The sequence below is a fragment of the Triticum dicoccoides genome, chromosome 1A, assembly GCF_002162155.2.
Source record: "Triticum dicoccoides isolate Atlit2015 ecotype Zavitan chromosome 1A, WEW_v2.0, whole genome shotgun sequence".
NCBI lineage: Eukaryota > Viridiplantae > Streptophyta > Magnoliopsida > Poales > Poaceae > Triticum > Triticum dicoccoides.
In genome coordinates, this window is record NC_041380.1 from 37,131,389 (window position 1) to 37,146,710 (window position 15,322).

The 15,322-nt window shown below is 44.6% G+C and overlaps 1 long non-coding RNA gene across 2 annotated transcripts; it reads left to right on the top strand.

Moving 5' to 3' along the window:
* Positions 1-10,474: 10,474 nt before the first annotated feature.
* LOC119361487 lies at positions 10,475-14,498 on the top strand. Of its 2 annotated transcripts, none has more exons than XR_005172916.1 (5): positions 10,475-10,949; positions 12,257-12,325; positions 13,405-13,532; positions 13,727-13,782; positions 14,208-14,498. It is a non-coding gene; the product is annotated as an uncharacterized LOC119361487 (long non-coding RNA). The 2 variants fall into 2 exon arrangements; XR_005172917.1 differs by having other exon boundaries at positions 13,464-13,532.
* The last annotated feature ends 824 nt before the right edge of the window (positions 14,499-15,322 follow it).

Below are 15,322 nucleotides of genomic sequence, written 5' to 3' on the forward strand. Positions count from 1 at the left end.
GGAAGGAGGGCCGGCGCGGGGGTTGGCAGTGCGGGGGTCGACGGCTGCCCGTGGGGGATCGAGGGGGCCGGAGGAGTGTGGGAATGTGAGTGAGAGTGAGATGAGGCCGGCCGGGCTGGGGGGCGCGCGGGTGGGGGCGGGGTAGTGGGCTTAACAACATCGCGGGAAATGGGCTAGCGCTACTGCTAGGCCCACTAGTTGTAGCGTAGGTTGCACGACAGGCGCTGCTGCTATATTTTGACCGGGGGGTGTGGTGTATTGCGAACTCTTGAGCACTGCGTTGGATTGCCCCGAAGAGGAGAGGATGATGCATCAAAGTAGCGTAAGTATTTCCCTCAGTTTTTGAGAACCAAGGTATCAATCCAGTAGGAGGCTACGCGCGAGTCCCTCGTACCTACACAAAAACAATAGCTCAACGCAACCAACGCGCTTAGGGGTTTTCAATCCCTTCACGGTCACTTACAAAAGTGAGATCTGATAGAGATGATAAATAATATTTTTGGTATTTTTTGTATAGAGATGCAAAGTAAAAAAGTAAAAGCAAAGTAAAAGCAAAGCAATAATAAAGTGATGGAGATTGATATGATGAGAAAGAGACCCGGGGGCCATAGGTTTCACTAGTGGCTTCTCTCAAGAGCATCAGTATTCTACGGTGGGTGAACAAATTACTGTTGAGAAATTGACAGAAATGAGCATAGTTATGAGAATATCTAGGTATGATCATGTATATAGGCACCACGTCCGAGACAAGTAGACCGACTCCTGCCTGCATCTACTACTATTACACCACTCATCGACCGCTATCCAGCATGCATCTAGAGTATTAAGTTAAAAACAGAGTAACGCCTTAAGCAACATGACATGATGTAGAGGGATAGTTTCATGCAATATGATAAAAACCCCATCTTGTTATCCTCGATGGCAATAATACAATACGTGCCTTGCTGCCCCTTCTGTCACTGGGAAAGGACACCGCAAGATCGAACCCAAAGCTAAGTACTTCTCCCATGGCAATAAAAACCAATCTAGTAGGCCAAACCAAACTGATAATTCGAAGAGACTTGCAAAGATAACTAATCATACATAAAAGAATTCAGTGAAGATTCAAATATTATTCATAGATAGACTTGATCATAAACCCACAATTCATCGGTCTCAACAAACACACCGCAAAAAGAAGATTACATCAAATAGATCTCCACAAGAGAGGGGGAGAACATTGTATTGAGATCCAAAAAGAGAGAAGAAGCCATCTAGCTACTAATTATGGACCCGTAGGTCTAAAATAAACCAATCACACTTCATCGGAGGGGCTTGGATGATGATGTAGAAGCCCTCCGTGATCGATGCCCCCTCCGGCGGAGCTCCGGAACAGGCCCCAAGATGGGATCTCATGGATACAGAAAGTTGCGACGCTGGAATTAGGTTTTTGGCTCCGTCCTTGATCGTTTGGGGGTACATAGGTATATATAGGAGGAAGAAGTACGTCAGTTGAGCTTCGAGGGGCCCACGAGGCAGGGGGTGCCCTAGGGGGGCACTCTCCACCCTCGTGACCACCTCGTGGCTTTCTTGATGGAGGGTCCAAGTCTCCTGGTTCTTATCTGATGAGAAAATCACGTTTACAAAGGTTTCATTCCGTTTGGACACCGTTTGATACGTTGGAGACGTATCCTCCAACTGCTTTTCTCCTCTTGCAGTTGGGTTCGGTCGACGAAGACTCCACCGGCTCGCTCTGGCAGGACACCCTCACAAACGGCACCCTGTAGATGCTCGATCCTTCAATCTCTGGTGGATGCTCCATATGGGATCGATACTCCTACCACCGCTCCCTTGCGATCGGATTCGGTGAATCTGTTTGCTCCATGGCCCAGAGGAGCAGCTCTATGTACTCCGGCGCGACTCCCTCTAGGAGTATCGCCGCCTTTTCGCTCTGTTGTAGATATTTGGCCATGGATGTCGCCGTCGCCGCTAGTTGGTCCTTGTTGTCAAACTAAGATTGTATCTCCAACATCCTAGCTAGCTTCACATGGTCGCTGTTTGCGATCCTCACGTATCGGCTGTACTCCTCCATCGATCTACTTCCCCACAGCACCTTCACTCACCGGCGGTGGTTTTTGAATGGAAGAGGAGAGGAGCAGTGCTAGTTTTTGGACTAGAACGGGAGATGAGCGACGCTGGTTTTGGACTGGAACAGGAGAGGAGGGCAGTGGTTTTGAAATGGAAGAGGAGAGGAGCGGCGTTGCATTTAGATTGGAACATGAGAGGAGCGGCGGTGGTTTAAGAGGAGAAGAGCGGACGAGCGGTGCTGGTCTTGGAAGTATTTTTTTGTTGTTTTGCGTATTTTGGGTCAAAGTTTGACCACGTACTGTATTTGACAAGCAAAATATGAATGCATGTCACCAAAAATTGTATTGTTTGGTTCGTATCTGAATTTACTTTCAAACTATATTATTTTTGCAACGTATAAGATATATTTTATGTGCGAAAATCATGGTCAATTATGACCCAGAATAAAAGGGATACTAGTTAATGTGGGGTCGCTTTCTTAATTGAAGGGTAAATTGATTTTGATTTTGATCCAGTCACAGCGCGCCGGCCCTCTCGTCCAATCCTAAATCCCTGCAGCACACTCCTCTCCCTATTCTCCATTGCAAAACCACCTCCTCTCCTCTCCATCATCTCCATTCCAACACCACCGTCTCGCCTCTCCCTCTTCTGATCTTCTCCATTTCAAAACCACCTCCTCTCCTCTCCATCATCTCCATTCCAAAAACCACCGTCTAGCCTCTCCCTCTTCTCTATTGCAAGACCATTGTCTCTCCCCCGTTTTCTAGATGATTTGCTCCATGGCGCGGGAGCAATCCATGGATACAAAATTAGTACACTGTATACTTTTTAGAAGTCGAGGGCGGGGCTTTTCCTGCGCGGTAGGCGGTGGGGCAGTTCCTCCTAGTTGGTTCGACAGAGGCGCGAGAAGACGAGAGAGTAGGCTGCTGCAAACGTAGGGCTGTGTGATTCGACAGCGAGTTACTGATGGACAGGTGGGGCCCCGTGATTTGACTTGCCATTATCATTTTAACTGCGGTGCTATGACCGGTGTAAGTCTCCTGATTCCTGACTACCTCCATATAGGTGCCTCTCCCAATGCTCGACCATGTAGTAGATGCTGGCTCTTGCATGAGAGCCCACTTCTCCACTTTTTCCTTGCCTCTGTTTCCTCCACATATGCAAAAATGCAATGTAAAGCGCACTACTGTAATTACTTTTACTTGCTCCTACATGTGCTTAAGCTTGCCACATAGGCATAAAGTCTGATGTGGCAAGTTAATCAAGAAGAGAGAGACTAGTTTGGTGACCCAAGGAAGAAACGGTGTTAAGCGTGTGTACCTAGGTGAAAAGACAATTTTGAGTCTATAGCTAATTAAATGAAGCAAACTTAGCAACACCATTCCATTGGAAGAGGTCACTCCTTGGCAAATGCAATAAATACTAGTACTCCCTGTGTCCCGTAATATAAGAACGTTTTTGGCACTACACTAGTGTCAAAAACATTCTTATATTATGGGATGGAGGGAGTACGAAGAAAGAGATAGAGAGGAGTAAAAAATACACTTATAGCCAACCTTATAGCCAACCTTGTTGTAGTATGAGTGACTAAGTGATGACTATGTATGACATGCCAACATCCGATAGCCTAATGCACCGTGTTAAATCTCCAAGGGCGCGACCGCGCGAGTGACGCGACGGTCGTGGTAGGCGCAACCATCATACAGGCTGCTGGCAGCCCTTGGATCTGAGATCAAACGGTCGCATGCTAAGTTGCTGAAAATTTGCAGAATAACCCTCCAGGATACAATATTCACCCATAGGTCTAGAATCACGCCATGCAACCGTTCGATCTCAGATCCAAGGGCTCTCGGAAGCCCGTATCATGGGAGAATGGAAAGCCACTACCCTGCCGTTCGCACGCTGGTAGTTCGCTCCTACTCGTCCCCCGCACGTCCTTCAATACTACGGCGGTTCGCTCCTAGTCACCCCGTCCATTCACATTACGGCAGTTCCACTAATCCTAACCCTCCTCCCAAATCAATGGCGTCCCAAATCTCCACGATCGGCGGTGAGTACACGGTTAGAACCATCACCGGCGATGAGTTCAACGTCATCTACACCCGTTCTTCCGCGACGGTGAAAGGATGCCTTTCTCGCTACAGACACATGTTCGAAAACTTAGATGATGAGTGGGTCGCTGGGCTAGATGTTGAGTACACCACAGTCCTGGGACCCGAGAAGGATCTAAAGGACGAAGAGAGGAAGAAGCCCGCCGTGATCCAGGTTTGCGTACATAACGTTTTCTTGGTCTACCACATATGCCATGCCGATGTTGAGTGCCAAGATTTTAAGAACTTCCTCAAGGACAAAACAGTGAAATTCGTTACTGTAGACTTTAAGAACGACAGGGATGTCCTGCGTCGGATCTCTTTGTAGGAAACCCCTTCGACCTCCAGAAGAATCGGCTGGTGTCCTCTCGTCAGCCTTGAATGCTGACCCTGGCAGGAGCCATGGTTCATCCTTTGTATAGTAAACTGGAGAAACCTCCATACACATTTCATCATCATGCATGGGAGCAGAATGTACTAGATATAGACCACATCCACTACGCTGCAATGGATGGCTACCTTTGCTTCAATATCTACAAGGGTTGGATGAAGAGCAACATGCAAGTGTGCAGTTCAAGCAAAGAAGTATCGGCTGAGAGGAAGAGAGACAAGGACGAAGTCGAGGACGTGCACGAGGACTCCAAGTAAGGTGACAGTGTCATTGCTCATGGTGGTTCTAATGCAGTGTCTACCGGAATAGTTGCAAAGTTTAATTTCAGGTGTGCTTAATTTAATTTGAGGGGTGTGTTGTGTTGAGCCCCCAGCAGAACTATGTTATGTTTCTTCTCGTTACTTTAACTCTTCAGTACGTACATACTAGTATTTCTTACATTTCATCTTTTAGTTGGCATAGTACTACCACTCATTTCTTCACATTATATACGTACAATATATATGGCCAACATCATATAGCCAGCAGTTTAGTTGTCAAAGAATTTCAGGGTGCTTAGTTTTGGCAAAGAATTCCAGGATGCTTAGAGGGTGCTTGGATCCAAGGGACTTATTTTAGTCGGACTAAAAATAGTCTCTTTAAGAGGATAAAGTTCCAAGCACCCCTGACTAAAAAGGGGCTAAAACTAATCTTGAGACTAAAAAATTTTAGTCAGGGGTACCCCTACTAAAATGTGGATTAGTCCTCTCTCTACTCAATTAACTCCTCTCCTTTAACACAGGCGAGTTCTGGATTGGAGGGTTTGGAGGATAATAAATGCTTACTAACTTGATTTTAGCCTTTTTAGTATTTGGATCCAAGCATGGGTGAGGCTAGCATGTTTTAGTCCCACTACTTTTAGTCATGGGACTAAAATGTATCCAAGCACCCTCTTAGTTTTATTTGAGGGGTGGGTTGTGCTGGGCACCTTTATTGTGACTAGCCTTTTTAATAGTACTATATGCATAATTTGGCGACGAGTGCTCTCTATATGTACCACTTTTTTTAATTTCAAGTTTTGCTCCATGGCGCAGTCCATTGATACTACTGTTGTACAAAAGTATACATGTTTTAAAGGGCAAGAGGGCGGGGCAGTCTATCTTGGTCGGTTTCACGAGAGGCGAGGTCCTTTGTCATTTGATGGATCATTACTCTTGGAACGCGGGGCCTTGTGATTTGGCTGCTCGTAAAATGCGCCGACGACCTGATCAAGGAGGAGCAAAGAACCGTGCGATATACTCAAGTTTTCCACTGGAGTAGTACTGCGACGGAGGAGCACGAAACACGGCAGCCCAGTGCCATATGGCGATAAAAAATGATCTAATTTTCTAGTCATCTCATTGTTAGCATTGTTCTATTCATTCCCTCAAAAAAACATTGTTCTATTCATGCCTCGCAGAGAACGTGACACGTGCGGCGAAACACCCGAAGCAAAAGATGAAACACATGAGCAAAAGAAGAAGGAAGATTATCAACCAAAAATGATCTAATTCACCGCGGAGTCGTAACTGCTTCTTCATCTCCTCCATGACCTCCATCTCCTTGCGCGTCTCCTCCACCATCTTCTTCATTCTGTCCATGACGCGGGATTTCTCGATGCGAGCCTTCATCATCTGTTCCACGGCCGCATTACATACCTTGACAGCAGCCGGGTGCTCGATAAGGAGCTTCGTCAAATCCTCCTTTTGTTCCATGATGAGGGCCTGCAGCATCTTCATCGAGGAACTACTATTCTCATGCAGCTTGTTCCAGCCGGCGTTCTTCTACTTCAACAGGTCGATCTCGTGGCACAACATCGCCTTGTCCTCCTGATGTCGCAGGATTTCGCCGTTCGCCTTCTTCTTCGAGGCAATGCTCTTCTTCGGCAGCATCACCAAGCCGGCGGTCAACTCCCCCTACTGATTGAGCTCAGTGGGCATGTCGTCGAGGCTCTCCTTCAGCAACTCCATCAAGCCTTGGATGAACTCCTTCTGCTTATTGAGGTGCTTATTGAGCTGATCGGGCATGCCGTCGAGGGATGACGACTCCAGCTCCGCTGGCTCAGCATGTTCGCCTCCGCGGCTAGGGCGCTCCTGGGAGCCATCGCCTACCCATGAGAGATCTTTCGATCTCACTGCATGGTGGTGAGCCCTCTCTTTTTTTCCGCAGCCTTGGTTGCCGCTCCCTTGTTACGAGTAGTTCTCGACCTAGAGCTCTACTCACCGGCAATGGCAACAACGGACGAAGAAGAAGCACTTATGAGGAGGAAAGGTAGAGTATTTTTTTGTTAGGTAGTTCCCCTTTTTATAACCTAAGTACTAGCACTAGTACTAATACCTGCATAGTGGGAACACGTTCAGGTTTGGTACGTACTAGTAGGTGTGAGCAGGCTTTCGGATATGATGGGAAGAAGGTAAAGATTAATTGATGGTTTTGATTTCGAGGCCAGAAACGGCTCCCGATGAGTTTAGAGGAACGTAAATTTCAAGTACTACACTGCTTAAATGCGTAAATATTATGTTACTGTCAAAAATTGGCACAAAATACGAAGGAGACCAATGGAAGTACTACTAGCAACCCACGATGTAACTACTCGCATGCACGCAGTGGAGTAATAATGTCTTTCTTTCGCCCTCACGTCCACTCAATTTGCATGCGCTGTATTAATTGACCATCAAGGAAGTGAATGACATTGCATGCGTCAAATTATCACATGGAGTGGATCTTGGTACAAAATTGCATCCGCCCGTGTACCCGCGTGTGCGTGCGAGGGAACGAGTGCGTGCGTGGCGTGTGTGCACATCTTCGCTTCGTGCATGTACCGCCAGTATGGCTCAGGGAGGACAAGTACATTCTTTTGGAACCAGCAGCACGTCACTGTGATCAATCCACGCAAGGAGGTCGCGATAACGCCTCCACATGTGCCACATGGCTTCATGAACTTTAAGAGAGATACTCTGTAGCGTGCCATTGGTATTCTAATTTACGTGTTTTGTACATACTCGAAGTACTAGTAAGGTACACGTGCATTGCACGCATCAAATTTTGCAACCAAATGATGAATAAATACCACACTATAGCATGTAAGCTCTGAGTCATATATGCCTGATTTAGCCCTTCGTTTAATTCTTATACTTCATCTAATTCAAAATCAATTAGTTTTTATAAAAAAGCCAAGAACGCGGGAATAGGAAAAACATGGGATTATAGTGGAATGTCGTCTTGAATCCTACATGATTGTACGAGCGTTTGATTGTGCATAGAAAAAACGCAGAATTCTTTCAAAGAGGTTTGAGTGGATGGGATGTTTCCTATGAAAACTAGTGGAAATGAATCATATGGAAAAATTCTTGTGGTTTACAATCCTACGAATCAAACAACCAAGATAGGAAAAATTCCTAATGATTAGAATCCTCCAAAATTCCTTTGAGAATCCTTTGAATCAAAGAAGCCCGTAATCTACTTTATGATTCATGGAATTGTGCATTGTAAAGCATAAAGTAAAAACAAATAATGGCAATTCAACTAGAAAAAAAGTTTGGGCAGTTATGATACGGAAGATTCTAGAACAAAAGAGAACCACTGTTGTTTTGAGGTTTGTGCATTGTGCTTAAGTTCAACCATGGAGTATGCTAGATTGTACATGTGGCAAAATCCGGTGGGGGGCTAGAAGATGGTGCAAGGGGCCGAGTGGAGGGAGACTATGAAGGAATGCACAAGTGCGAGATCGATATTTAGAGAGAGGGGCCGAACACGTGCGCTGTTGCGCGCAGTGGCGGAGCCATGAAAAATAAATGAGCTAGGGGGCCAAGTGTTGCTAATCCTTTACGAGGAGGGTCAATTCATGAACTTAAACCATTTTTAGCAGCAATTGTCTAATGATCACATTCATATTAGCCTCGATATGTAGTGATGTTAGGGGGGAGGGGGCAGGGCCCTTACTGCCCCTGTCTTCGCCATGGTGCACGCGTATGAGAGATGAAGCGGAAGGCATGGATGATGAGAGGGGGACGTTGGATATATAATTAATGTGGGTGTATTAGATATATATGTTAATCCTATATAGAGAGGTATAGATTGATCGATGTGGACGTGGGAAAGAGGGTGAGACCTCACTGGATATATCGATTGATCGGTTTGTGTGGAAAACTATGAAAGACCTAGCTATATACACACATACATAGAGGAACATCGATCGTTGCACATGCACGCGTGAGAGATAAAGAATGCCCGATATGATGGACAGGGGGATGTGTGTGGGTGTGTGCCTTCATGGGAGACCGACCTGAAGAAAAAGATTGCATGCGTGCGATGGATAATGCCGACTGGTAGTGTGCGTGCATGCATGCACCAGAGAAAGTTAGTGGTACAATTATAAAGAGAAGACTACTGTGTGGGTGTAAAAGAATAGGTGAGGTCATAATCAATGTAAAGTTGAATTCAAATATTTGAATTAGAGATCATGATGTTTGAAACCCATGCATGCATGAATATAATGGAGATCTGCGTGGTGTGGTTTGGAAACGAGCATGTTGTAATGTATACACACTAAACAAGGTCAGACTGATTTGAATTTGAGATACCGATGGTAGACATCATTTGGCCACGTCGCATCCGTGCATGAACACACTATTCTAATTGGAGATGATGGGCGGCTTTCGCATCACATATCTATATCAATACCACTATATATATATATTATATTTTATATTTTTTATATTGTGTGCGGGTAAATTTAACTTTGAAAGATGGTCGTTGGATGAGGCGAATCCGATGGTCCAAAGATGGCAAATTTGAGCACTACTAGCCGTTGGATATCATCTAGATTCCACCAGATTTCGCCACATGTATAATCTAGAAAACTCCATGTTTGAACTTAAGCATAATGCACAAACATCAAAACACAAGCACTTCTTATTTGTTATAGAATCTTCCGTATCAAAATTGCCAAAATGTTTTTCTACATGATTTGCCATTATTTGTTTTTACTTTATGTCTTACGACGCACAATTCCATGAATCTTAAAATAGATTAGCTTTCTTATAAAAACTAGATGATTTTGAATGAAATTAACTATAAGAACTAAACGAACATCTACATCATGCATATATGACTCAAAGCTTGCATGCTATAATGTGGTATTTATTCATAATTTGGTTGCCAAATCTCATGCGTGCAATGCACGTGTACCTTACTCTAGTCTAAATGGTGTTTGTGTGTGCGTGTTGTGCGTGTTGAGGTGCAAATTGTCTTTTTTTGGGTACACGTTAAGCTTGTTCTTCCGAAATTTCAAGCCGTGCCTTGTTATGCCGAAAATTCAAGCTAGCGTCTCTGTCTATCGTGCTGCGAAACTCCCGCCTCTTCAACCCGTGCCTTGTTAGCCTGAAATATTTAAGATATATCTTTGTCTCATTGTGCTCCGACAACTCCCTCCATCTCAACCCGCGCCTTGCTATTCCGAAATTACAATGCGTGTGAAAACTCCCACCTCCTGTGAAATCCCGACACGCAAAATTCCCGTGTGCACTACACCACAACACCTAATTAGGGGCAGTTAACTGCCGGGAGAAATACCCGACCAATGGCAAAGAAACTGCCAGGAATTGAACAACTGCCGGGAGAATTACTTACCGGCAGAGAAACTGCCGGGAGAAGTTAACAAACGAGGGCACACGAACTGCCGGCAACGAAGTCCACTTGGAAGGTCATCCTATCTGCCGGCCCAACTAAACTGCAGCGTATTGTGTGCCAGGAACTTGTATGCCACGCGTAACCAAATTAACTGGGCCGTTTCTCAAAAAAAAAAAACAATTGGGCCGAGCGCGCTCGTGCGGGAGAAAGGGCGCGCGAGATCGAAAGGTTCCTTTGGTCATCGGCTCGTTGCCCTGAGCCCCTGACCAGTTCTTCCCCAAATCTTCCAAAACCTAACCCTCAACCCCTACCACGCCGCCGCCGTCGCCACCAACCACTCGACCGCAGAGCCGGCTTCGTCCCCAAACACAGTCGTCGCCGACCGCCTAGTCGTCGCCGAGCACCCTTCTCTACCAAGGAAACCCTTCGTAGCTTCATTCCCATCCCCCGCGCACCCAGCGCCTGCTTCCTCCCGAGGAAAGCCGCCGACCGCCCTCCATACCCACCACAACAACGACCTCCTCCACAGGTTTCCTCCGCCGAGCAGGCCTCCTCCTCCTCAAGCTTTCTCCCCCGAGCAGGGCCACCTCCTCCACGAGCATCCTTCCCTAAGCACTAAGTTGGGTCGCCTCTGTTTCCCTCACCCGAGCAGCGGGCCTTCCTGTACGGCCCCTCTCCCGAGAAGCTCCACCTCCTCTACATCCTCCCCCAGGTGCAGCGCCGCCTCCTTGCTCACCGAGAGCACTTGGCCGGTGAGATTTCAATCTTTGCAAACTTCTGTTCCTTTTTCTTCTGAGCAGTAACTAGAACAACTTCAGAAAGTGTTTGAGTTTATATGACACTACAGCTCTAAAGATAATGACTAGCTTTGTCATCCGATAGCCCAAGTTTTGCTTATGGTGAAGAGATCTTCCATTGCAGCAAATGGATGCTTCAACTACATACTAAATCAGTGAATCCCAGTAGGGGTACTACATGCAAGCTTTGGGAAATTAAGTTTCAAGGTCGAGATGCAAATATAGCTAGAGAACTTCTTTCTATATATTTTTTTCTGCAAATGTAGACTGAAAGTGAAGTAACACTTCTAGAGTTTAATAGTTTTAACTAGTGAATGTGTTAGTTCTGTGAAAATAGATATATGGGGTTTGATATGGAATTTTCTTCCATAATTTTCTATTGCCAGTTTGCCACTGCTCCTAGTCATGTGATTCTGGAATTTAATGATCAGTAGTTGTCTATCATAGTAGAAATCCCTTCAATTGTTGTAACCTTTATTATTGAATTGAAAAACATATGTCTGATAATTTAATTTTCTAGAGTAAAATGAGAGCAATTGGTTTGCACTGTCGCCCCTACTAGAAATTGCATGGCATCATGACTTACTGAATTGCCAGATCCCCTGTTCTTATAACTTTTTTTATTTAGCTTAACACTTAAGAACAAATTCATCCATAGCTACGTTCACAGAGATGGTAAATAGCTTAAGATGTGCTTGTGGTTCTGATTTCAGAAAAGGCCTACTTGCAGTGCCACGTGCAAGTATTATAACCCTGGTAGTACAGTGCCTTGTCATGTAGGGCCACGAGTAATATAAGACTATTGTTTTGTTGCTGGTAATTAGAACATTTGGATGCTCGTTGTTTAGGTTCTGCTTCTAGTTTGGTAGTAGTGCTACTGTGTGTGGCTTAGTTTCTGATGTTTTGAGGTACCCCTGGAGGGGGACGAACTTGAGACATGTGATGTTTTTAGTAATGGAAATTGGGAGCTATGCTCCTAAGTAGATTTTTTTGAACAATTCGGTCATGGGGCTAGCCGAGTACCATGCTCTTTTCTCCTATATGTAATTCTTACAAACTGTTCCCTAATTTTCATTTGATGCTTTGACTGAAATAATATTTTGGATTTTTTGTTTTGTGAGCAGTATGCATGTTGTTTGTCCTCTCCGCCAAGCAGCGTCGACTACTCCATACAAGCACATAAGCTTATGCTCTTATGATTATATATTTACCAATGACTATTATGGTTGATAGCTTAAAAGTCTTTGCTTCTATATATGCAGCTGAGAGTGACTTATAAGTTCATGGCAAAAGCAGCAACACGAGTACGCAACCACAAGTAAGCTGAGGAGGTAATAATCTTGGTAGTTAAGTCTTAGATTCAGTATTTTTTTTTTTTGGATACATGTTTGCTACTATTTCAGAACATTGAAACTTATTTAGCATTTCGTTTCTTATATGCTTCATGAAAATAAAACTGCAGTAAACATATGAACCGAGATTTTGCTTGGCATGTGTATGTATGCACAGTTAGGCAACCGAATTGACCGAAGCACCGAGACCCACGACTAACTGTCTCATGCGTCTTCCATAAATTAGTTCCCATTTGTTCGCTCTGTGTTGCCAGCCAACAAACAAAAAATCAATTGTATTGATGGGATGGCGCGTTAATGTGATGAGTGGAAAACGGTGCCGTAGGATGGCCGGCTGGCCCCCTGATTCTCGTCACATGTATAGGACGCCCGCCAGCTTTTTTTAGTGAACCTAGGTACTGTTTGTTGTTGCTTGTTGTCTCGCTCACCTCATGTATTTTTTTTCTTTGAGCATAACACGTGTTATTATCTAGCCCCGCCGAGACAAAAGTATAGCAGCCATCCCATCCGCCATCCCATCCCGCCATCACATCCCGCCAACTGTTGGGCCTGTTCGGTGCAAAACCGAGTACCGAACCGATCGATCAGGGCACGATGATTAATGGATTATTCACACAGGTTCCTGTCAAACTTTGCTATCAATTCTGTTCCCATATCCTCTGGCACGCAAATTCGCTCAAAGTCATTAAAAATCCGGGAGTTTCCAGGGAACACATGTGGAACTGGGATATATGGGTTTCTACAAGTTTTGCGCTTCATATTTCAACTAGTTCTAGTCAAAGCCAATTTCAGGTTTCTGGTTACAAGAAAAATCAGTTAACACTTAACTAGGTTTCAACAAGTTTCTTCATATAAACAGATTTCTGGTTACCAGCAAAATCAGTTAACACTTAACTAGATTCCAGCTAGTTTCAGATAGGTGTTGTTTTGCAATATGCTTGACCAAGGCCACCATAGTTACTGTGAATGTCTGCATTCAGTTAAACCTAAGATACACCCTTTGTTCTCAGGATTTTGTTAGCAGCTGGTTAATAATGCACTTGCCTCTAAATTGCCAGTTACCTTTGAGTTGATATACATTTTACTGTCTCGAGATTCTTTTGGCATCCCTGAACAGTTTCCGCTGATCCAAATTATCACCCCTCATGTTATGGGCCTCAAAGAGCAGCTGAAAGAGTAATTTAAGGTATGTAAAATCTTAACCATATCACGCATTAATGATCTATCAATGTGCTTGTTTTGTGCCCAGATCCATGATGCCAAATATTTGGCCAGGCACAAAATTTTACCCTGGCTTGGGTGGTTACAATTTTTTTTGCATGCTCAATGCTTGCTCTCAATTTATTTTTACACCTTAAAAGTCTGCTTGTATGTATGCAGGTGCAAGTGGATAAGTCTAGCAAATGCAGTAATGTGACCACAAGCAAGTTGAGGAGGTAATATGCATCTTCAACTTTGATTTTTTGCTGTACTGTCCTCTGGTTTTTCGAATTTGTTTTGTGGATTCTTTCTTTTGTTCTTGGTTGACTTTCATATCAGATCTGAAAGTTTACTGATAAAATTAGTGCAATCTATTTCTTGGGTGAGCTTGGACTATACAGTTTAGTGAAGCAAGCAACAATGTTACACATTCTTGTTTTGTCATATTTGCCCATGGAAGATTTTTGTATGTGAATCGCAAATAATTTCTGCTTGATCTACTTATGTACGTAATAATCACTACTTGTTTTGATGATGAAGTGCATAACATTCAGAAGAGTTATATATGCTGACGTTAAACTGCAGCACATCAAAATCTTTAATATGTTGATTTAAAATCTGAAACGATAGCACCATTTTCCGAGTTTCCGATCTGTTGCAGGTTTCTCAAGATACACAAGTTGATGGAGTTTTGGAAGATCTACAAGTTGCTGAGGTTTTGAAGGTCTGACAAGTTGCTGGAGTGATGATATATATGTAATATGTCTTGTTTGTTGAACCTCCAGATATTGACAGGTTTTACACTACTCATTTTGGTGGTTGTTTCAGCAGACAAGCCATTGTATGCCAATTTTGGTTGCGTGGCACGATTTCTTTACCTTAAACATATGTACTTTGCATTTTGAGGCATATAATGTCTATATATGTACGGTTCATGCATGTGTTAAAAACATATGTTTTTGGTCTATTTATGTTATTGCATGAGGTCTTACATATAATCTGATTGAACGTATGTGTAAGTTGTGTGATCTGTCCTAACTGTTTGAACATAATGATTGGATATTTAATCAAGGATATTGCAGACAGAATAATTTTGATTGCTTGTGAAAAAGCACATGATGGCATATTACCTGCCGGGTAAATGTGCTTGTGCAGGCAGTGAAACTGCCGGTAAACTGCAGTTGCTAGCCACTATGAGTCTACCGGGTGAAAGTAAACTGCCGGCAGATAAAATGGTCGGGGCAGAAAAACTTCCAGGGATTATTTATCTGCCGGGACAAGTAATCCCCGGCAGCCGTTGACGTGGCAGTTCTATCTGCCGGGAAAATCTCTCTCGCGGCAGTTTATCTGGCCTCTTAATGGTGTTCTCCCGGCAGATTATGTGCCATTGCATTGGTGTTGTGGTGTTGTGGTGGTACCCCTGAACCGAAAGAACCGCTTCAAATCGGTGGGGGTACTTTCGTAACTTACCCCACATTTCGGACAAGCGCGTCTCTAAGCCATGGTTCCCCACTGCCATCCCATCCGCCCACCCATTCGTACACCGAGGCCGCGAAAACCCGTGACGAAACCACACACCCTGCTTTGTCCGCCACCCAGCCGGAGCCTCTTCCCCGATGACGTCGTCCACAGCAACACCTCGACGTCCCTCATCCACCGTACCGGATGAGGATCCGTCGTCGATCTCATCGTCCCGCCGGTTTAGTTACCCCGTCCTCCACCTCCAAGGAGCTGCCCCGACGTTCCCCTCGTCTTCCGCGCCACCTCCATTCCCAC